At 39.7% G+C, this 21863-nt stretch overlaps 1 long non-coding RNA gene across 1 annotated transcript; it reads right to left on the bottom strand.

Moving 5' to 3' along the window:
* Nucleotides 1-1204: 1204 nt before the first annotated feature.
* Nucleotides 1205-9930, bottom strand: LOC308191060. Its single transcript, XR_013947684.1, has 4 exons — nucleotides 9851-9930; nucleotides 3699-3783; nucleotides 2048-2194; nucleotides 1205-1299 (listed from the first exon to the last, which is right to left on the bottom strand). It is a non-coding gene; the product is annotated as an uncharacterized lncRNA (long non-coding RNA).
* Nucleotides 9931-21863: the final 11933 nt, after the last annotated feature.

The following is a 21863-nucleotide window of genomic DNA, read 5'->3' as shown; positions in this document are numbered from 1 at the left end:
ATTGTCAATATTTTTAGAGCTTGAATATGACTTATCTCATAAATTGGACTTTCTTCAGAATCCAGTCTTTTTAAATAAAATTTCATCAATAAAAAAAAAAATCAGCTGAAGGATAAAATGTATACTCAGGACAGAAAAGAGAATGGGGTAAATGTCTGTTTCAGCTCTGAGTTTTAAACATCATAAGCAAAAGTTTGGTTTCCAATAGGGGATTTTGCTATCACTTATTGTTCCATACAACATTAATTTTTGGATTTGTTATCCACTTAGTTTGAAATTAAGACTGCTGGGCCACAGACAGAATACAGGCCTGACCCTGACAAAGTATAAAAGCCATCATAAGCTGGAGATAAGGGAAGATATGAGAACTGTGTTTGTTCAATGCTATCTGTACTTTTTCATTCAGCTCAAGATGAAACCATGTGGGCCAGAAAAATCCATTTCAAAACTCATCCATCTGGATGAGAGCCAAAGAGATCAGAAAAATCTGGTGCAATCCATATGCAGAAAAGTAATAAATACCTGAACTACCAGCTACTTTTGCAGCTAAGCAGTGGGAGAGCATGTAAGACAAAGCACTATCAAGCACATCTCTTTCCTGTGAAAGATCTCACAAAGCTGCAATCATATCACCTTTGAACTTTACACTTTGATTGAGACTTTACTTTAATTAGTACTGTGATGGAACAGTCAGTGAAGACCTGGCTACAGGTTTCTACTGGCTGTGTTGCCCAGTGTCATCTCACCATTCAGCTGGCAAAACATATGCAAGGTGGTCCACCTTCATGTCAGTGCCAGGTTAGCCAGCCTTCCCTAAATCACTGATAAAGATACATTATACGGGTGTTTCTGTGTTTGTGGTTGGAAGCCCTTAGACTTCAAAAGAGTCTGTAAACTATTTTTGTCTTTTAAAATGTAGATGTTCATCAGATTGTATTAGCGCTGCTGGTGAGTCAGGAAGTGTTGTTCTCCTACATTTAACCTGCTGATCACCATTCTGAGAGCTTTACTAATGTTTCAAGAGAATGCTTCCTCTTGCAGGCACTACATTAGCATGACCAACTTAATGACTGTATATCCTCTCCAGAGGTTCAATCTTGCTGAGGGCAGAGAGGGGAGAAATGATGTCACTCCTCCCTTAGCTTTAGGGAGTATACTCACAACGGAGAATATTCAACAGGCATCATTGCTTGGAAAGAGGGCACAGCCTTCTTGATCCTGAATCACCAGGCATGAACAAGAGCTCTTTCCTGGGCCTCTCTGTCCCCTGAAGACACTCTTGTCTCATATGGAGGAAAGCTGCGTGGAGAAAGAAAGAATCCAGAATTTTTAGTAGGAACTGTTCCTTTGAAAAACTGGGAAAAAATAACATTCACAGAAGTATGTCTCTTTTGTGATTTAGTGAGAAGGCCACAGGCTCTGTTTTAATCCATTTCCAATAGAGTTGAGCTTATATGACACTTCACTTTTTCATTGAAGTAATGCGGTTTGCTGTCTGCTTACTGCAGAGCTCTTATGAGAACCTGCTGCTCACTGCAGACTGATAAATCTTGCTTTAGCTGGGGGTCTTAAATAAAGTAATGAAATTTTAGAACTACTTTAAAACTGTGGTCAAAATACTGGCTGCACCTATTGTTATCTGGCCATCTCCTTGGAGTAGTTGTCCTTTAGGGCTTTAGGATATCCAGCAACTTTGTAACTGGAAAGCGTTTTCCCAGGTAGCCCAGAACAGAATCTCAACATCACAGATTTTGAGACCAGCCTCTGTGACTTCATGGGGTACCATGATGTTTTGGTGGAAGTCATCATCCAATACTATCTTCCTGGACAGAACACAGTGTTGTTCAATCCAGTTATGCTCCACAATGACACTATTTCAGTGTACATCCAGTTTGAAGTGTGAAACCTCAATTTATCCAGACCAAGCCAATCGTTAGTGCTTTATACTTGTTCTCTCTCAAAGCACATCTCCCACCAGAGTATGCAGCTCTCCAGGGTAAGATCACATTGCAGTAGCTGTTGGAACCTCATCATCACAAACACTCACCTGTTAAGAAAGATAATGTGGCAATAACGTGGCATGAGGGCACACAGACATCCAGCCTTAGTTACAGCTCTTCAGATAACTGGCTGCGAAGTAAAATCCTTTTCTCCCTTTGCTGACACAGGCAGGCTTGAGGCTATTCAGTTTATCCTGTTACAGAGGAATGGAGATAATAGATCAGACCAGATCAACCTAATCTCCTTTCTTCAGCAAAAAGGAAATGTGGAATAAACTGCACTATGGTATGAGGTCTTCTCAACCCCCATATTAGAGATACCACCTTGATGCACGATGACCTTTGACCTTTTAATAGCCTTTACCAGCACAGTGTTATTAGCCATGCCAAAAATCCCGTCCTTTTTGAACACTTATGACCACCTTGTCATTTCACTGTCTGTCCCTATGATTAGCTGTGGTACGTGTGAGTAATTGAAAAGGTGGGAACATTTGGGCTTCGTACATGTAAGAGGGCTGAGAAGAACTTGTTAGTGACAAGGTAAAGGTTGCCCTGTCCAGTTCAGAAGTGAGTAGGCATAAAGTGCACACCAGATGGTCCCAGTTCAGAACAGAGCACACAAATATGGAGTGAGACTGTTTCAGCTCATCTCACTTGTTGGATGGACCCAGAGTTTTCTCACATGCAAAAAATACATCACAGACACAAGACAGAGGTCCAGATTAAAGCACAGGCTGAATATGGGCTTAACTGACCAATTTCCATAACAGGAAATGAAAAGTTTCACAGAACTGCATGGGGAATTTCCCCTCAGGCCATCATTGTGGCCCTGTGGTCTTTGCCTTTTGGAAACATCACCTTGCTAAAGAGAGGATTACAGGAAAACAGGGGTCCTATTGACAGTAGAGAATATATGACATACTCATACAAGATAATAAAGCATAGAACAAAATGAACGTGCGAGTGCATCATCACTCAAAAATAGAACAGCGAGTTCAGAGACGATGTAAAATGCAGTATTTCTATCAGAAAGATGCTAATGGCTCAAGCTGCAATAGGAAACTGAAAAGGCCATAAGGACCACATGAACTGTCAAAATGTGTGCAGCACAGGCTGTGAATAAAGATTGTGATTAAAGCTAATTGACAGGCAATTTTCAACAGACAGAAGAATCAAGGGATTCAGTCTCTGAAAGCAGTACAGCTTTTCCTGTTGACTGAATTCATCCCTTACAGGCTTTATTTTTTTTTTTTTTAAGTTGTCTTAGTTTACTTCTCCTCCTCCCAGTGAAGATTTCACTTCAGACGTCAGCTGGGATAAATTTCAGTCATGGTCTTCAGAACTGTTATACCCATTTCACCTGATTGGCAGCTTACTTCCATAGGTCTGCCTTCAAAGACAGCCAAATCAAGTAATATGTATAGAGATAACTCTTTTTCTTCTGTTTTGAAATTACGCTTCTTCAAAGACAATTCAAGATCACTTTTTTTTTTTTTTTTTTTTTCAGCATGTGGTATTTACATTACCCAGTCTTGCCAGGGGTAGTTTTGAGGAGCTGCTTTCTACTTTCCTCTCTTTCTGGGATGTGTACATTTCTGCATGCTTTATTATTTCTAGCTAGCTACAGTCTGCCAAGACTAATACATTTTTTGTAATTTACAGTAAATCACTCCAAGCTCCAGAGGTTTCCATACATACATTTGCTTTACAGCATTTCCCAGTTAGTTCATCTGTGAACTTGATTAATATGTAATCCTGTGCTCCATGCACTCAGTTGGTTCACCTGTTAAGAAAGAGTAAAAGATAGGACTTAGACTGAAAGCTATGGTCTCACTGTATGCAGCAGCCTTGCCTTATAGAGTCCTTAATTTAAATGTACCAGGGAGACAAAACAAAACAAAACAAAAAAACACAAACTAACAACAATAAACATCTTTGATAAAACCTATCTAATGAGCATGTTGATAAACTTAACCTGCAGCATCACTGATCAACAGAACAACATTTAATTAAAGATAATTACATATCAATTGCTGTCAGAGATACTTTAACTGTTGTATTTCAAAAAGGTTGGAAACTATTAGTTAATTTAGTGAATTGGATTTTTCCTTCCAGATCAAGTGGGTGAAAAATTACTGGTCTCACTGTGATGACCCTCATTAATATAGTGGGATACCAAAAAAATATTTTGGCCTAGTTCCAATGTGTAACAACTCTGTGAAACCAGGAATTTCAGAGAAGTTTAAGTACCTAAAATAGAATTTAAGTGGACCTCAGAAGCCTAAACTAAAACTGCAACACAGCTATATTGATGCACATATCTGGGACTGCACACTTCTTTTTCTCTAGCACCCTTACCAACATTTGCATGAAGGTGTCTTTCAGTTAACATACATTTAACTTAGTTTAATTTTAAGGTTTTATTGATTGCAACAAGTTACTGAGGCAATTTAAACGTTGTGTGATGATGAACATGACATAAGGTTTACTAATAATTAATCTCAGTTGCTTCAGAAATATGGCTTCTAACATAAGGCTTCTTCATGTGATTATAATCTTCACTGCATCTTACCTTCTTTCAGAGTTTCAGTTGCTAAAATATTGCTCATTTTTGAGAATTTTGACTGCATGGGGTCAAAAACTAAATAGAAATGAAAAATGAAGAAGAAACACTAAATCTGGGGATATTAGATGATTCATCATTTTTGTCTAAAATTTTATTAAATCTATGTAGGCCTATGGTACCTTAGGCATGAAATGTATTATCTCTTTGACCCAGCAACTCATCCAATTTCCTTGGCATTATAAAGGATCACAGAATTTATAGCGGAAAATGATACCATATTATCAGGCCCCAGTTGGTTCATGGTACAGTCTGCCAATACAGGCAACCTTAATATAGTACTGATACTTACCTGAGTTTAACTGAAGAAATGTAATTTATTTACCTGTGCAAGTAAAACAACAGTGAAACAAACTCACCTGTAAGACTTGCTAGAATATGGCTACAGAAGAAATAGGCATTCATGTGTATTAACATCTACTTATTTAATGTCTATGATCAGTTATAGATAAAGACAGAAGTATCACCTAATTCTGAACCATGGTGAAATTATTATCATAGAATCATAGAATATATGAGTTGGAAGGGACCCACAAGAATCATCAAGTCCAACTCCTGGGTCCCCAAAGGACCACTCAAAAAATCAGACCATGTGTCTGAAAGAGTTGTTCAAATGCTTCTTGAGCTCTGGCAGGCTCAGTGCCATTACCACTTCCCTGGGGAAAATATTCAACAAAATACCACTTTTTTTTTTTTTTTTGGTGCTTCAGTGTTATTTCACTTCTGTTTTGGCCTTTTAGTTGATGTAGAATATAATGCAGAGAAGCTAAATGATAACAAACTTCAGGCTCTAAATGAAAGGTTATCATCCGGGTCTGTCTTGTCTCCTGCAAAATGTAGTGACCAAGCTACGTGTGTGACCAAGCAGCTGTGTGTTGCCTGGCACTTCATGTGCTTGTTGAATACAAGTCATGTTCTGTAGACTTTGCAAAGGACAGTTAACTTACAAGTTGTGCTTTGCTACTTTGATTTTTAATTTCTTGCAGTGAAGTTAAAGCTGATGGAAAGATGTCAGCCCTGGAAAGCAGTATGCCCTGGTGACATGCGCTGCCTGTGGTGGCATCCTTTACTCCCAGCCCTGCTGTAGACTGCCTGTGGTCCTGGAGGAGCACTCACACCTGCAGTTTGAAACACAGCCTTTTGGCCCCAAAATACGATTTATAAATTTGCAGCATAGCACAGAACTAGTTTCACATGCTGGGATGCCATTTGTCCATGCATTTGGTTGGCAAATCTGTGATGTGCTTGACGGAGGAAAGCCAGTGAAGATGCATTTGCAGCTTGGTTGTTAAAGGTAATCCTGTGCCATGGAAATATATGCTTTCCCTCACATCCCTCCCTAACATTTATGCCTCATTGTGGGTGGACAGCACTCATTTATAAGCCGTCCTGCTGCTGACAGTGGCCAAATAAACAAGCATCCAATAGTTTGGGAAGCTGCGGAAGAGCAAGCCTGAGACAGACATACCTGTTAGCCCCCAGATTCACAGGCTACAACTCCCACCTACTTATAAAGGAACTGAAATCACAAATTCATTTCATGCAGACTAATGAACACCAACTAGGTGCTAAGAAAGGATTTCAGATCCTCCTTGCAGAGGAGCTTGTGGATTTGAGCTACTGAGCTGAGCCAGACAGAGGACCACAACTATTATTAGAGTAATCCTTGTGCCTTTCTATACTTTGACATGCTACATATTCCTCTTTTAGCATCCTGTCTTTAGCTTACTAAATATTGAAGTGTTTCCGTATCTCACAATAGCATGCTGAAGTCCTGACTGACACCAAGACACCATTGTTTTGCACTGTCCAAAAAAACTTCTTCCTGGCAAATATTATCAGTGTATGTCAATTTTCAGACTTCTTATTTACAGTGTGAAAAAACTTTTTTTTTTTTTTTTTAAATGTGTTTATACAGTGTGCTTGTTCCAACTACCGTAATTATCTTTCTTCTTGGTGGTAACCATTGGTATAAGTGTCAGAAGCATGGCCAGCAAGTTGAGGGAGGTGATCTTCCTCCCTCTACTCCACTCTCTTGAGACCCCTCCCGGAGCACTCTGTCAGGTCTAGGGCCACCAGCACAAGAAGTACATGAAAGAACTAGTCCAGAGGAGGGCCATGAGGATGACTGAAGGTCTGGAGCACCTTTCCTATAAAGACAGGCTGAGGGAGGTGGGGGTTGTACAGCCTGGAGAAGAGAAGGCTCTGGGGAGACCTTAGAGTGACCTTCCAGTGCCTAAAGGGGCCCTGCAGGAAAGCTGGGGAAGGACTCTGTGTCAGGGGGTGTAGTGATAGGACAAGGAGTAACGGCTTTAAGCTAAGAGAGGGGAGATTTAGATTAAATATTTGGAAGAAATTCTTCACTCAGAGGGTGGTGAGGCAGTGGCACAGGTTGCTCAGAGAAGCTGTGGATGAAAGGCCAGGCTGGATGGGGCTTTGAGCAACTTGGCTTACTGGTATGTGTCCCTGCCTATGGCAGGGGTTTGGAACTGGGTGGTCTTTAAGGTTCCTTCCGACCCAAATCATTCTATGATCCTGGGATTCTGTGAAAGAAAACAAACAAAACAAAACAAACAAACAAACAAAAAACCACAGTGCTTAAAGCTGTATGAAAGGAGAACTATCAATTATGTGGGAATCATTAAATGCATTTTCCTAATAGCAAATTGGAGAATTATTGCATTATTCTCAGTGAATGTCTCTTCCATGAGTAAGCAGGCACACAAAAACAGATAAATGACAAACTCTTGTAAACACAGAATAGCTCCACCAAAATCAGTGGGTTTGCACTGGCCTCTGAATCTCAGCAGCACAGAGCAACATCCATGAAGATCATGTGTGTCATAGTTCGGTAGTATCAACAGGAGAAAAGCAAGAATTCTTCCATTTTTAAGAACTGGAAGTTTACAATCCTTGCCCTCATTCCCAAGGGGAGAAAAGGCTGTGATAAGACATAAAATGTGTTTAAATTGATATCAGTACAAAGGCTCTCATAAGAATGCTCCTGGGAAAACACAGATTCTGTTTTCTGAAAACTTTTCAGAACTCATAATTTGTTTTCAATCCACCACATAACAACACTGAGACCTTTCAAAATTTTTAGCAAATTAATAAGCAAAAGGAAAGCAAAAGAGTATGAGTCAGTCTCCTGCTTAACTAATGGCTTCAGTGGTTACAAAACTTGCCTGGAAGGATGAAATTCTAGTTCAAGCCCATACCTTGCCTGATTTATTGCTGGGAGCATAACCTGGGGCTCCAATGTTCCAAGAGTTGTGCTCAGCTGGCTCTAGGACAAGGGCAAAAGCTTAAGTGCCCACAGGCTGCCTGTGTGTAGACACCTTGACTTGAGTTAGGCATACAGGGCTTCTACCCAGAAGGGGCACTCAAAGCCACCAGTGCTTAACAGAGATTCTAGTCAAAAGCAAACAGTAATCAGAAAGTAGGCTTAGAATTTTCTCTCTCCTCAGACTGGACCTCCATCAGTTGAAGATACAGGCAGAAACCTCTAACCACAACAGCTCCTAAAGCTGCAGTGCTCGCAGAGCAATAAGATGATTAAGTCTACCTACTCAAAGAAGGAAGCAAGGTTTGCTCTCATGTTTTCAGACTTTATTGTTTGAAGAATAGAATTGTTGTCCATATAATACTACTAGGCTAGTGTTTACAGTACTTATCCCATAAGTTAGGAGAGCCAAAATCTGTGCTCTCCCTGAGGAACCTACCCTTCAATTTTGGGTGGCTTTGGTAAACAAAAGCCCTTCTTATAAGATTCTGAACATGTGGAGGAAACATAAGAGTCACAAGGAAAAAAAATTAAAAAAAAAAAAGAGAGAGAGAGAGAAAAAAAGGAGCTTTAGAAAATTTCTGTCTGTCTGCATCTCTACCAAAAGGTCACCTGAGGCTCAGCACTTGGCTTAACCTTGATGGAGCAGCATCTCTCTGGGTGTAGAGCAGCTGGCTCTACTGACTGCAGGATGGCCTGCCTGCTCAACAGGACAGGAGGGTCTGACCCTGTCCAGGACCCTCAATATGAAATGCTTTTCCCTATAACCAGTCTTCATTGCGGGACATGTAACTTTTAATCTGTGTGATGATGTGCAAGATCATTCCCAATGGTCTGCTGAAAACTCCACAGAAGTTAAAAGACTTCATTAGTCTTTGGGTCTTCATTAGTCTCTAGGTCCAGAGGAGGGCCACAAAGTTGATCAGAGGGCTGGAGCACCTCTCCTACGAAGACAGGCTGAGAGAGCTATTCAGCCTGAAGAGAAGACCTTATTGCAGCTTTACAGTACTTAAAGGGGGCTTATAAAAGGATGAAGAGCAACGTTTTGCTCAGCCAAATAATGAAAGGACAAGGGGGAATGGTTTTAAACTAAAAGAGGGGAAATTAAGAATAGATGTTAGGAGGAAATTCTTCTCTCACAGGGTGGTGAGGCAGTGACACAGGCTGCCCAGAGAAGCTGTGGATGCCCCATCCCTGGAGGTGTTCAAGGTCAGACTGGATGGGGCTTTGGGCAGGCTGGTGTGGTGGGAGGTGTCCCTGCCCATGGCAGGGGGCTGGAACTGGGTGATCTCTGAGATCCCTTCCAACCCAAGTCATTCTATGATTCTGTGATTAGTACCTTAAAATCTTTCTTTCCTTGTGATTCAGGCAGCCCCAGATCAGCTGCCTGCAGGTGGGATGACTGACTTTTTAGTGTGAAAGGCCTGACAGACATCCTAATGAAAGGTTTTCAGTAGGTTTGAATGTGGCTAAACGTATACAAATTTTGTACTGAAGCTCAGGATGACTTTCAGAAAAATAAAATGCCAAACTGTCAGCTGAGTATAACATTGAAACCTTGAGATTGTCCATTCTTGTTCAGAAACATAAGAGAAACAATGTAATTAGTTCATGAGATATACTGGGAAAATAGCCTGAATTTGCCACCCTTTTCCATTGGATATATTCTAGAAATTCAAACTCTTCACATTACCACAAAGGTTAATGACTAGCGTACTGTGAAACAGATAAACCTACAGTGAGGAATTATTTTTGAGAAAATAACCTAATAAAAGTCAGAGCTAATGACTTAGGGAAGAATTTTTGAAAATACTAGCTTTAGGTCCTGCTACTACCACAGTTATACAAGTGCCAGCACAGCAGAGTAAGTAGTAGTAAAGCTGGTCTAGCACTGAGAGTTTTCAAGATACTCCACCTGCACACTGTAAAGGTAGTACTACTGACCTTCTCCTGAATGATGTCCTCAGGTTCTTCTGTCCCACAAAGTCCATCTCGGGAGGTGGGAGGGAATAGCAGCTGTGCAATTTGGATGCATCAGGCAAGGCAAGGACGCAGCTGTGCTTCTCTGCACAAGGCCCTGATGGTGCAGTGCAATCACCTGGCAGCAGCTGCACATGAAACAAATCCCACAGGTGTCAGCATCTCTTGGCCACTTCAAGGGAAATGGCACCAACTTTGTACCACGTGAGTTATAGGTCAAGAGGAGTGATTAGGGAGCACAGTCAGATCACTGAGAATCCTCAAAGCACCACAGATATATCCACAGAAGAAGATCCTTGCCTGGTTTCAAGACAATTAGCACAATGAGCAGAACCGTAATTTTATTCTTTCTCTTTTGGAGTTTGTTACGATAAATTATTGATCAAAGATTTCCTAATCAATATAAAGTCTGCCCAAATAGCCTAGAACTGACTTTGTGTAGCTGATTCACTAAGACAAAATTTACTCTATTTGCATTATTTTAATTACTAGGATTATTATGCTCTGAGAAGAAAACAACAATAACGCCCCCTTTCTGCCCCCTTCTCCCCCCAGAAAAGTGCAGTAGCTGAGCTACAAGACCAGAAAACAAATATGTTACTTCTAGTAAGAAATTTAAAGCTTATGAAGCAATTTTTACATGTCTCCATTCAGAGGTTTTAAGCTTCTGTAGGTTCCTTTGATACCTGAGAGGGCTTCAGGATTTAAACTATCAGGACATCGTATTGAAATAACAAAAAGATATAAATAACTTCAGTCATTCCCATATGAGCATTTGCACTCTACACTGTAAGTTTGCTCACCAAGTTCACACAGAAGAAGGGTCCTATAGGCTTTGCATCCACTTGATTCTTGGAGTCTGGATCAAGTACATTTTTAGGCACCAGATATCTTTTTACTTCTCTGGTTGCCTGTGGAAAAATTTATATACATTAGATCATGAACTAAAACAATCTTGATATTTTCAGCTCTCTAGATACTGCCCAAGAAGAGTGTGAAATCAACTCACAACACTGCAAATATTGAGGTTACCTTATCCTGTTTATCCAGGTCACACTGGGCAAGATTTTAGGGTTAATTTCTGTAGGCCGAAGCTAACATATGCAAACAATTTTCTGGCACCACTCACTGCACAAAGCAGAGTACGGCTCATAGGCCTCTAGCATGTCTAATACTTGCATTCATCTGTATGTTCAGAAAGAAAACAAAATGTGTGCTCCTGTCCATCTCTCTGTAACAGATTGCCCACAGTGACTGGCATGGGATTTGTACCTCCTTCATAGCATGGTGACCCTTGCACAGCAGTTGTGAATTCAGCCACCTCACTGAGTAGATAAAGGATTTTTGTTGTTTGGGCTGTTGTAATTTATGTCATTGTTTGCTTTAGGCTCCCTTATGCATTTAAATAGTAAAGACAATTCTCACTATAGGAGTTACAGAAGTGTCCCCATTCTGTTCCTTTTCTTTGTAGCTGAAGTTCTCAGACATTTCCATACCAAGGTCAATCATCCTGCTAAATCTCCTCTGCCTTGATGAGTCTGGGAGGGGCAGGCTGGCAACCATTCCCTGCTTAGGGCACAAGCTCATTTCTCCCCCTTCTGAGAGCTTCCAGGAGGTGGCACTTAATACTGAGCCACAGGCTGTGAAATTCTGATCTCCTCTTCTCCACTAGGGCAGAGGCACAACTTGTTGACTTGTGCTGGCCACCAGCACGAGGAGACTCTTTGGGTAAGAGATTGACAAAGGGTGCAGGAGTTGGCAGGCTTCAGCAGCTCTGCTGGGTATGAAAGCACACTGGTGACATTGCCCACGTATCCCTTGCCCAGGTTAATCTCTTCCAGTTTAAGTCAACTCTTTTCTGCTGGATTAAATTTGTACTTACGAAATTTTTGATACATTACAGGAAGAGAACTGTGACCTTAAATATATGGAAGGCAGAAAGAGAGAAGTCTTTTTTGTTTGGTTGGTTTTCAATCTTCTTGAAAAACAGTGGATCATGAATTTCTACACCAATGAAAAGAATGACTCCGTCTTTCCTCCTGATCATTAACAAACAAGCAATAAAAAAAAAAAAACATATCTTCTCATTGTAACAATGGTATTGCTTTATTGCTGGGTCAGCAATGGACAGTTTGAATCTAGATAAGATCTGGTTAGAAGGGAATCTTTTGTTGTAAACTGAAAGGTTGAGTTTGATATTTAAAAATTGCTATTAGGCTTCCCATGTAGATGTGTTAGGTACTGATGCTGGTCTATTACACTCTACTGTCTGTCACAAAGGTATTTTTGTGAAGATTTTTTTCAATGCAATTAAAATCCATTTATAATTGTCAAAAAATACGGCATCTGTGCAATGTGAATATATTCAACATCTCTGACATATTCCCGACCCAAGCTCTCCTCTACTTTTTCCTGTTTCTAGCCTCGCTGCAAAGTTCAACAGACTCACCCGAAGGATAGCAGCACCATCTCGTGGGTACCTTTAATAATTACAGCAGTAAAACCAGCGAAGTAAAACGTCTAGCAGGCTGCTTTCTCATTTCAAGTACCGACTGGGCACCGTCTGCTCAGGACAGCGTCCCACCGATGGGCAAAACTGCGTGCAGAAGTGAGGCTTCCGAGGTGGACTCCTTCACAAATTATCCAAAACCCAACTTAGCAATTAAACAAAACAAAACAAAACAACAACAAAAAACAGAGGCTAGTCATGGCTTAACATTAGCCATAACAATATTATGTTGGACTCTATGGACATCTCAGTGCCACAGTCAGGAATGGAAAAGATCCTGTGAAACTAAAATGCAAAGCAAAAATAACTGTTTTTACCTCTCTTGGAACAGACACACAAAGTAGTATTTTTCTTGTACTGTTCTTCAACTATTTTGTTTGTTTTGAGCTATTCCCAGCTATGTTTATGCTTTTAAGCGTATAAGTCAAGCCAAGTGATTGGCAGCAAACCTGTAATCAAGAGCGGGCTTTGAGCACTTTTCACAGGAACCTGAGGAAAAAAAGTCTTGACACTTGCAACATTTTAGCACAGGTGTGCTGCATAGGGGTGGCTCAGACAGGGGCATGCCCACATGTGCTTGGTGCATAAACCATAGTAACAACGCCCCATGGAGTTACAGCTGGAAAAAATAAATCATGTGTGTTCTAAACAGCCTGACCTCATTTGCACCATGGCATCAGGATTTCTATTCTCCAGGGATTTCTATTTGCCAGTGTGCGATGAGGGCAGCTTGCATGAGCTGCAGGTGGAGCCCTGGAGTGAGTGAGCATCAAGGAACTCATCCTGCCCTGTTCCCTGCTTCTGTAAGCAGGGGAAGCATAACCATCCTTTTGCTTCCGAAGACGTCATTTTAATATTTTTTAGTCTTAATAAGTTAATTTCAGTAGGATTTTTCATACAATATAGACCAATAAAAACAGTGTTTAAACAGATATATATTGTCACATGTCCATCATCAACACCATGGGAATCATTAGAAATAAAATTAATAGCAGTGCTAAAGGTACCTCGACAGAGCACATCCACAGTATTGTGTGTGTATCTCTTGCACATGACATACTGAGAAAGGAAAAAAAACTTCAAAAATTATGAGCTTAACATTGATCTATACATAATTTCAGAAACACGGGGGAAAAAAAGTTCATCTGCAACTTCTCTAAAAGTGATGTTACACTACATTCAGACCACCCCATTAGACACTGCCGAAGAAGAGGGAATAAGGCCAGTAATTGCAGCTGATATTTTGCTAATATCACTTTTTTTTCTCTCCTTTTTTTTTTTTTTTTCCCTGCTTTCATCGCATTTTGGTGGCGTCAGCGCAGTGCGTTGAACTGCTGCCCTCCTGTGGCTGAAGGCTCACCCTTGCTGAAGCTGAGACGCCCCAGTGGCGTGGGGTTTGCCACGGGAGTGGTCACCTATGCACAGAGATTTTATGAACTTTAAGAGGATGCACGATTTAAGCTCGAAGCAGCAAAACCAGCTTAATTTCACAGACTTCAGAAGATGTGAAGAAGATACTGGGTGCTTGAGACGAGCTTTGGGCAGCAATTCTTGAAATGTTCATTCAGTGTTTGCTGTCCACAGTGCAATGGAGTCTTTACCAAGAAACAGCTCATCCAAAACCAAAAGGGATAGCTTACATTCAGTGAAGGACATGCTCAGCCAGGCTGAGGAGTGGAAATAGGTGCTGCCTGGCACAAACTGTGCAGTATTCTGAAATGTCCTCACAGCCAGCAATAGTTTCTGGAGTCTTTAGACAGTGTTGGGGACCCTTCTGTGTGAACCGGTCCTTCCCAAAGGCATGGCAATATGGGTCATTAGAAATTGCAGCATGCACCAGAAATGCAAATACAATCAGCACTACTTTTGCTTCTAGCCCCTTTGGGCAGGTGTTTGTTTTGTAATTCCTTCTTACTTGGTTTTTGGGTCTGAGTATCCCCAGCTGTTAACAACTGGAACATTTAACCCTTTTCCTCTCTGGGCCAATTCTGCACTTAGCTTGGCTGACCTTCCTCAGCAACGAACATGGCTGGCCCCCATCCCACTCCCAAAGCCATCCATATGCAGGGGATGCTAGACAAGACAGGTCTCAGCCTATGCAATCTGAGCCTCTGCCTAGCCCCTGCCTAGAAAGTGCTGCTGGCAGGCACCCCACAGCATTCCTGCTCCTTTCCTCCACAAGCCAACCCATCAGCAATAGATTGCATTTCGCCAAGACTTTACAAAAGACCAGACATTTTTTGAAAGTGACAAGAAAGTAAAATGCAAATGAAGAAAAATTTTAAATAGGTGACAATTTTATTATATTAAATTATGATGGTATTATGTTAAAATGAGTACTATGCCATGAGGAAAAAAAAAAAAAAAAGGAATAGGAGTATAAAGTAAATTACACTACATTTTAAGTTTGAAATTATTTAATTATCATAATTACACCTGATTAGCAAATCAGATTTTCTCACTAGAAGAATCAAAAAAAAAAAAGTATTTTAAAATACACGTGGACATATTTTAGTTTTAATTTTTGTCCTTCAAAGATCTGGAAAATCCTTACAGAAATTTTCTTTTTTTTTTTTTCCCACTAACATTTTTGTCTCAAAGACAAGTTATAATTGGAAAGACATGTTGAACAAAAATTCTGATTAGTTCTTATAGCATAGACTAATATTCAGGAAATAGGAACAGACATGAAGGACAAACCAACTATTAATGATCCACTTTTCAAATGCAAATAGAAGGAAATGATTTTCACTACAGTTTTTATTCCAAAACAGCAGCAGGTCTAACAAGAGCCTTGAGCTGAGAAATAGTGGTTGTGCACAGTGCAAGGTACAGATTTCCTCCAGGATGATATCCTCTGCTCATTGTTACTGCTCAGCATGGCACCTCCATCACCTCCATGATCACATAACCCTGGAGAAACAGACTTCAGTAAAAATGATGAAATTCAATAAGAATTAGTAAAAGGTATAGCTAGGCACAGATGTTCACCTACACAAATGCTCAGTAGAAATGACTGCTTTCATGACAGATCATAAAAAGGTTTGGCCATACAATGGATCAAAGTGAAACTCCACAACGACATGCTGTAGGAAAGGCAACCCATAAACCTTGCATGACAAACAGGAACACAGACTGCAAGATGCATTGGGTCAATCTTTTTGATCTCCTCAACACTGGTAAGACCTCAACTGGATTATTCTGTGTAATTTAATGCAGGCCTTAGGGGAGGAAAAAAAAAAAAAAAAAAAAGCAGAATCCAGAGGGAAGAAAAAGGAACAATGAGAAATCAGATATTTAGGAAAGGTGACCTAATACTGAACATTGAATACACTGGGTGTATTTAGTCTGAAGAATGAATGAAGACTGATGGGAACAGGTTAACAAGTACACAGAGGTTGCTTCAGTGTAAAAGGGAATAAATCTGTCCATGATGAATAGGAGAAAAAGTAATTGGCCTGAATTACATAAAGAGCTAAATATTAGGAAAAGGTTTCTAAGGGTGAAGATATGGGAACAGACTGTCAAGAAAGGTCACAGTGTTTTATATAACTGACATCCTAAAAAATCTCTTAGGCAAACTTCTGTCAGAGCCAACACAAGGAGAGATGATCTATTCTGGGACAGCAGGATGGATGAGACGGTCTCTGGTGAGCCCAACCAGCCCCGTAATTTTTATATTTTGGCCCTGTTTTGATGGCAGAGGAGCTGTTGCAAAAGGAGCTCCCTGCCATTCAATCTGGGGTAGCACTTCCTACGAGTACCACATATTGTGCCCCCCAGACAGCTGTTGGGAAATATTGAACCAAAAAAAAAAAAAAAAAAAGAATGTAATAAAAGAATGGTTCTGTTTATAATCAGTGCCCCAAATGTAAAATAACTTCTAGGAATTCTCTGTCATCTTCCTCTGAAAAAATCCAAAGCCAAACTTATAAAGTCAATCTGGAAAGCACCATCAAAGGCTGTTGGTAATTTTGATGAAAGCTGCCAATGAACGTACAAGGCATTTGTGCAATTTCCATGCCACATCTATGCCTCTGCAACTGGATAGAAGAGAATGAGGGAACTGGTACTTCTGGGCAATGAAAGACCTATGTTGGCACACCCTTTTCTAAAATGAAAGGTAGACTTGAAGCAGAAAATTTAATTAGGTGATAGACTTTTTATATCTAGAAAGATACTCTTGAATGGTCACAGTCTTTCACATAGATCACCTCTGTAAAATTCCAGTACAAGATATTAGTGCTATGACATAGTGTTTGAATTTTGGCAGGATTTGGCAAGCCTTCAGTCAACTCACGAGTTCATATGGTGCTGGGAAGACAACCCATGCAGTGTTCATAACAGCAGTCAGACGACTCCTCTGCCTCTGCCTCTACCATGTCCAGTTCCCATCTCAAAAGGCACTAATGGCATTTACATCAGCAGAAAACATTCAAATGAAATGTCTTTTTTTCTTCAATAATAATAAAAAAAAATCTGAAATAAAAACAGCTTCTCTCTAACAATTTTCCAAACATAGAATCATAGAATCATTAAGGTTGGAAAAGACCTTCAAGATCATCTGGTCCAACCACCACCCTACTAACAATGTCACCCACTAAACCATGTCCCTGAATAAACCATTTAACAATAATGCTGCTTAGTACATTAGTATCAGAGGCCTTGACCATAGGAATTTACTCAAGAAACAATATTTAAACAAGTCAAAATAAATTAGGATAATGAGCTTAAGTCAATTACAAAAAGTACTATTTGAGCAATAATTAACATGGAATTTTCCCCAGCTACTATAAGGGAATTCCCACAGCCTTCTGGCTAACCCCATGACTCCTGGGGGCTGTTTCCCTCTCCATTTCCCCTCTCACAGAATTCATGTCCCAGCTTAATAGTTTTCATCCTGAGATTAGCTTTGGTCCACCTTGTGAACAAACTGTTTCTCCTTTCCAGGCTTGGCAGAATGTAGAAGATATGTCAAGAATAAAAAGTATACAGTCTTTCTTTTGGACTCCTGTACTACCTCAGTCCAGAGCACTTACAGGGACAAACCTTGTGTCTGTGCCTTCCTGGGAGAAAACTAGTTAACAGATTTTTAGGAAAAGTCCCTATCTATTGTGGTTATATATAGGAGCTATGAGGACCTTCAACAAATTCAGTAGAGCCACAGATATTAGAAACTGAATACTGGCAATACTTTCCTAAACAAATACATTTTCCATTGCTATACATGACCAGAAAACAAAGAAGCAAACAAACAAACTAACAAAAAATCTCCCATTCCTGTAAGAATATACCAATTCAGTCCTGGATTTGCTATTATCAAGATGCTAATAAGAAAATGAAAGATAAAAATTAAAAAGGCAATGTGGTACCCACATAGATCATTCTGTAATAAACTTCCCATTTCCATTCAACATTTTTTTTTCCTGGGAACAAGTATGCTCACTTTTTGATTCTTTCATATGCCAAGTCACTTTCGGTCATGCAAAGTTCTCTGAAGTTCTGGTAAGTGATTGCAAAAAGATCTAATACACTAATGCAAATACTAGCCCCATGATGACTCCTTTTTCTGCTCTGCATTTCCCCCTTACCCTGCTTTCAGTTTCCTGAAAAAGCATTTGCAACTTTATTTCCTGGATGTTCTACTAACACAAGTATGATTAACAATTTATTTAATCTTTCTATGCGTGCATGTGAAAAGTGATTAAAACTATGCATATCATTGCTGTACTTCTCAGAATGTCAAATGTGCACCATTCTACACAGCAGGATTTTGCAAACTTAGCTTATTTTGAGTGAAATGGGTTAGGGAGCACATACAATCAGTTCCACTAGCAGGTCTGAGGAGATGATAACTTCAGTCCTGTGGCTGATAATGAACAGCCAGGGGAGTTAGGCTGGTGACTAGTTCCATCAGCTAACTCCAGAGTAAGACACCTTTTTACAGACTGAAACATGACACAAATTATTAAAAATGATTTTTCAGATTTATCTAGAGTTAACACTGCTTAGATAAAACATAAACGCTTACTAAAGAAAATGTTAATCCAGCAAAATATTAAACGATTTTACTTTGACAGGGGATGAACATACTTCCTCTTCCATTATACCTCTTTCTCCATAATACATGAATGTAGAACGGGTATTAACAGTAAAGTTCTTGACAGGATCCTGTAGCCTGTGAACTGTAACTGCCTTTGTTTATTCTTTATGTATTTGCATTGAATTAAATAACATCTTGACTTTTCAAGCAGTCAGTAAAACGCCTGCTGATCACATTGTGGGATTACTGAGCCTGTTTCTCAAGCACCCAAATGAAGTATTCTATACAGTGTAGTAACAAACTGTCATTATCATTCCCCTGAAATGACAAGGAAAACTTGGACAAAAGAAAAAGAAAAGTTTTTTTGTTTGTTTGTTTATTGATATTTGTTGAATTTGTTATTTGTTGACTGTTATGTTGTAAAGGTATAGAGAACAAGTTGTCCAAAGAAATCTCCAAGTTGTCTTCATCCTAACGAAAACACTTTGCAAGAGCTTTTGTCCTTATGCTGTATGTAGTAAATGAGCAACAAATGGATAGTAATAGCATGTTATGTTACAAGTTTGAATAACAGATCCTTCCCATAAAACCTGACTAATTCTCTTATCTCCTAACTCAGCTCAAAGCTATATGAGTGACAGAACCCTACTGCGAATTGCTCTCTGAAAGCCATCTCTCAGACAATGTATTTCCTGCAATGTATATTGCATGAACCAATGTCTACTATGTGGATACATATCACATACACCTATAGGAAAAAATACCTCAGTCTATTTCTTTCTTCTTTTCCCATTTTTAAACAAATAAATGAATTTGCATTCAAATAAACTGAAAGCTGAAAAAATGCATGCAGGAGATGGAATAGGTGAAGTTAGGTTTGTATATGCAAGTGGAAAACCTCCTGAATGGAGAACTTACAAGAGCAGAAAATGTGTAGAATTTTGGTTTGTATACTCAAACATTTCAGTGCTTGTTATGGAGGAAAAGGTATTCTGCATTAGGACTAGAGTCGGGGTGAGAAATAAGAGGCAAAGAGTGCATATGAACATCTTTAGTAAGAGTTTTTTGGCAAGGTCTGCTCAGCACAAATGTTTCAAGACCTGCACTGCCTGGAGACAAATTCCTGATTCTCAAAACCTTTTTGTGTGTGTGTGTGTTTTCTTACACCGCTATCTGTATTCACTTAGTGCTTTTGTTTCTGTATTTATTAAAACAAAATAAGTGATTCTTTTCTGTTTTATTAGGCATTTTTGCTGTTGTATGTTTTCTTTCCAAGGGTATATTTCAAAACTTGCAATACCTCACAGGGAAGTGAAGCAAGATGTCTAGCTAGGTGGCTGAGGTATATACTAAAAGAATAGCAATCACAATGTGATTGAGAAGGAGAGAGCAATGTTTCTTGTGAGGCAGACATCCATCCCAACATATGCTTTTTCTGGTACATTTTTATTCCTGTCACAGTGGGGGATCTATTCAAAATCCCTTTCTCAAGGTTTACAACTTTGAATTGAAAACTGACTTTTTTCCCAAAAATAGATAAAAAAAAAATTCCCAGCATCACAGAAAGTAAATGTAGGAGTCTGTTGATAATATGCTCTCAAAAGTAACAAGCAGGTGAGTATAGTGCACTTGAATCCAAGCAGCTGTGTTAATACAATTTTCCATGTCTCAGTCCTTCCATTCAAGGCACATTACAGCAAAGCTCTGAGGCGAGTGCTTAACTTAAGCATTTGGGCAATTATTATCTTCCTGGACTTATTTAAGTACTGCCCAGCCTATATTTTATTTCTTATCGATGGCTGACTTTGACTGAAGCAACATTTAATATTTGTACCAATTAGAGAAAAGTGCCATAAAAATGTGCAGCTTTCACAGTGCTGGTCCTGACAGGCCAGGGGACAGTGGGGTTGGTGTGCTGACTCTCAGCCTTTTCCACGCAGGAGAAAACACTGCCTTTCTCTGCTAACTCTGCTGGGGATTTCATTGCAAGAAGAGCCTCGCAGGCTATGTGCATATTAGCAGTCCTGATGTGGGTTCCCAACTCCCAGGACTGCTCTCACAGCCTGCGTACATGTTGATGCAGGTGTTCACATACCCACTGCGTGTCCCAGGGGAGAGCTGAGGCTTATCCCAGGCAGCTACCAGTCTGGACTAGCCTGGGTTTTTCCATTGGGCACCTGAAAAAGCAAGCTTACCTGCCGCTGTAAGGATTTCTTCTCCACTGCCATTTTTGCATTAGTTTTTCACACAAAGTGATGACCGCGCGCACTTGTGGTGTCGAGAGAAAACCTGACAAGGAAAACTTGGGCATAAAAGAAATCATTCTTTCTAAAAAAATCTTAGAAATTTTACCAACTACGCACCCAGTCTTTGTAGTTCCCAAAGGAAAAATGTTGTTCTTGAAGAGAGATACTTTTGTCATCTTTACATCCCTTCTGTGCACCTTTATTAGTGTAAAGGAATAAAAATAATAAAATAAAATAAAATAAATAAAATAAAATAAAATAATAAAATAAAATAAATAAAATAAATAAAATAAAATAAAATAAAATAAAATAAAATAAATGAAATAAAATAAAATAAAATAATAAAATAAAATAAAATAAAATAAAATAAAATAAAGATAATAAATGACAACAGCAGACTGGAAAGCAGCTTAGTCTGTGTCCTCAGGCTTCAGGCATTTTCCTTGTATCTCCAATGAGATACACGCTCAGCCATCCTCTCTCATGGACCTTGGCATCCTCCAGTGCTTTCCAATGGTGTGTCAGGTCAGCACATCACCCCACAGCAGTGTAAAGCCAGACCTTGGTCATGGGAGGACTCCAGAGCTCAATCCTCAACCTTGGTCTCCAACAGAGGTGCAGAGCATACTGCCAGCAGGCTGCAAGGCCAGCCACAGTTAGATTTTTCATTTAAATTTTGGCACCCTCTGAAATCATTCCTGTTACTTCCAAGGACTGTTGCCATTGTATTAAAAAGAGTAAATTTGCTGCGGAGTTACTTACTGCCCAGAAAATCCAGCTGAAATCTGCTACTGCCAAATATGAGGATTCGATATTGGGCCAGGGACTTTAAATAGCTTCTGCTACTGAGGATTTTCTGCTGTCTATGCTGTCTGGAAAAAAAAAAAAAAAGTAAAAAAAAAATAGAGGATTGATAAAGCCTCAGTTTGAGGGATTGGACACAGACTGTTAGAAACTGAAAATTGCCACTTCTAGTGTGTTTCCTACCTATCCAACTTTTGTGATTGAATCATCTGTTTCTTTTTAAGCCCAGGTTTGGTTGCCCAGGGTCCAGGATGAAAAGCACACAAACAAATAAACCCCCCAAGGCTGATCTCTTACACAAAGCAGAGGGAAGCCCTATTTATATAGGTTGGCTACTTTTTGTAACATATAACACCATACCTTACTGGGGCTCTC

The sequence above is a fragment of the Anser brachyrhynchus genome (assembly GCF_964034855.1).
Source record: "Anser brachyrhynchus genome assembly, chromosome: 2".
In the NCBI taxonomy this organism is placed as follows: Eukaryota; Metazoa; Chordata; class Aves; order Anseriformes; family Anatidae; genus Anser; species Anser brachyrhynchus.
Note: the sequence above shows the minus strand (reverse complement) of the source record. Positions and strands in the feature narration are given on the sequence as shown.